The sequence below is a fragment of the Berghia stephanieae genome, chromosome 3 (genome assembly GCF_034508935.2).
Source record: "Berghia stephanieae isolate SIO BIC M18660-M18661 chromosome 3, UCSD_Bste_1.3, whole genome shotgun sequence".
Classification (NCBI taxonomy): domain Eukaryota; kingdom Metazoa; phylum Mollusca; class Gastropoda; order Nudibranchia; family Aeolidiidae; genus Berghia; species Berghia stephanieae.
This window is the reverse complement of record NC_088362.1, coordinates 12,934,587-12,937,661: the sequence shown is the minus strand read 5'-3', so window position 1 is coordinate 12,937,661 and position 3,075 is coordinate 12,934,587. Positions and strand designations below refer to the sequence as shown.

General features: G+C 28.1%; 1 non-coding gene across 1 annotated transcript; it reads right to left on the bottom strand.

Annotated features, from left to right (window-relative positions):
* Nucleotides 1-2,644: 2,644 nt before the first annotated feature.
* On the bottom strand, nucleotides 2,645-2,739 carry Trnay-gua (transfer RNA tyrosine (anticodon GUA)). Its single transcript has 2 exons — nucleotides 2,703-2,739; nucleotides 2,645-2,680 (listed from the first exon to the last, which is right to left on the bottom strand). It is a non-coding gene; the product is annotated as a tRNA-Tyr (tRNA).
* Nucleotides 2,740-3,075: the final 336 nt, after the last annotated feature.

Below are 3,075 nucleotides of genomic sequence, written 5' to 3'. Positions count from 1 at the left end.
TCCCCAAAACTTCACACCCAACTAACACAAAAATATATTTTTGTATCACTCAAAGACAATAACAGTAACGTTCTTGCGATACATAATTTCTTTAGCAAAACATTATCTACAACACACCGTTCGTTTTCTTTAAATTGTATGATGTATGAAAGAAATTTGAAGAAGAAAAATGTTGGTGTTATCGTCACGAATGTGACGAATTTCCTATAGTTAGTAAGGAGAGGGTTAATGCATTTTTAGTTTGACTCGTGTATTCCTATTAGAGACTACAAAAAGGGTGTTATAATATCAACGTATGACACTTGTATTGGATTTATATAATTTATAAGCTATGTGCGGCTATAAGGTCTAGTGGTCTGACACTCGCTTTCGGATCGGAAGGTCCTCGGGTCGAGTCTCGCTCGGCTCATAGTTGAGTCCTTGGAAAAGGCTCTTTACTCAATTTATCTCACCGTATTCAGGTGTAAAATGTGTACCTGGCCGATAACAGTGTTGTATTTGTCCGAAAAAAAATTGTAATATCCCCTAACAGGCGTCATATCCCGTCCTCAATGTTAAGTGTTGCTGTTGGCCGCGGACCCTTTGTAAAGCGTTTTGAGCACGTTTAGTGGATATTGCCCTATAAAAATGCTCACTTTTTTTTAATAGCAGGCAATAAATGTCGTTAATTAAAAATTACAAAATATTGTATGCGCTTGGCTAATAAACTCACTACATTGCCATCCGGATGTATAACGGACCAACACACAAAACTATGTGTAACCATGAACTTTTATAGTCCAGTTAATACAGTTTAGTGAGAATCACTCACAAACGCGGATGGCAAAATACAATAACAAAGGCATGAGTGACGTCATCTTCGTTCTATCTTTGCATCGCAATATTGTTTTGACTGAATGATGAAAAGAATTGCATCACAACAGTTAGACCGTCTGTGTTGAAATTGGATTCAATAGTCTGATGTCACGTCGCCCAGCAACGGCGGCCATCGTGGTTCTAAATAAAGAAAATCGGTACTATTTATTCTTCATGCTGGATAGAACTTTTCATATGTCTTGTGATCAGAATGTGTAAAAGTCAAAACATGATCAGATTTATAATGTTTTTTTTCCCCATCTGGATACGCTTTTATGCTCGTCGGAGTAATAATATTTCATAAGGGCGTCCGCCATTGTTCCGATAGTTTAGAGCCAGTTACTAAGTGACCATACGACATTAGAGGGAAGTATATATATATATATATATATATTGTATATAATATATATATATATATATATATATATATATATATATATATCTAGTTAAAATGTATCCATAGCAACAGGTCTAACGTAGGAACCATCAATTGATGTAAAGACTGTTCAGATTTTATTGGTCAGCTTTAAAACATCGATGCGTAATTTTCTACTGAAGATATAATTTTGTGTTCAATTTCCTCATCGAGAAAGATCACGGGTGTGCAGTTCAACGTTTGTTTAGCAATAAAGAGAAAGCAATAATTTGAATAAATATTTAACCAAATCCAACCAACCGTTTCTTTATTTATTTTGTTTGTTTGCTTTGTTTGGTTTTCATTTTAACCTCTGTTACAGACGATGTTATTATTATTATTATATTATATTATTATTATTATATTATTATTATTATTATAATTATTATTAATAATATAATAATTTAATAATATAATAATAATTAATAATAAATAATATAATAATAATAATAAAATAATAATATAATAATAATAATAATAATAATAATAATAATAATAATAATAATAATAATAATAATAATAATAATAATAATAATAATTAATATATAATAATAATAATAAATAATAATAATAATAATAATAATAATAATAATAATAATAATAATATAATAATATAATAATAAATAATAATGATAATAATAATAATAATAATAATAATAAAATAATAATAATAATAATAATAATAATAATAATAATAATAATAATAATAATAATGATGATAATATAATAATAATAATAATAATAATAATAATATAATAATAATAATAATAATAATAATAATAATAATAATAATAATAATAATAATAATAATAATAATAATAATAATAATAATATAATAATAATAATAATAATATTGTATGGTATTATAGATCTACTTCTATTCACCATAATTTGTGTTTTTCTCCATCTGCTTGAATGACTATTTGACCCCAAAATAAAATCGTTGGATTTGTATTCATGCGCACCAAAAGTTTATTTATAATTGCCAATCAGCTGGCTGTCTTTTCCACCTAAGTTCACACCAATAAAATGTGCGAAAATATTCTTCAATCGTCGAAAAACAATTTTATTCAACGCGTTCAAAGCATTATTCAATGATTAGATATTTACGTGTTTACTAAGAAATGATAGTGTTTTCCAATGAGAGGGGTGGAGAAATAATATCATCATGAGCTAGCAGATTTTGAAAGTCACATTCTTATAAATAAAGACATTTGAAAAATGTTTATGACGTCGATTAAAAACATGAGCTAAATAATTTTTTAAAAGTTAAAAATGATATCAAATTGATTTTAATTCAAAAATATTATTGACACGATAGAACATAAATAATATATCAATCAATCAATCTCAAATTTAAAAAAAAAAAAAAATTCTCCCGAACCGGAATCGAACCAGTGACCTAAGGATATCGGTCAGTTACTTCAAACGTCTACAGTCCTCCGCTCTGCCAACTGAGCTATCGAGAGACGAAAGCAGTAGCCGTGTATTACTTTTTTATACCAGAAAAGTTTGGTACCCAACTATTTATAGACTTCGTATTCGTCCCCTGCCTGTCGCCAGAGTTGTCAGGGTCAGGTCAATCTGCAGCCAAACAGTCCACCCCCCCCCCCTCCCCCTTCCTGCCCCGGTATATAGTTATTACTAGTTACGCAGTTTGGAGCAATGGAGCGAACAAATACGTCATCTAATTGATATTTAAAGGATGAGAAATAGGATGATAATAATAATAATAATAATAATAATAATAATAATAATAATAATAATAATAATAATAATAATAATAATAATAATAATAATAATAA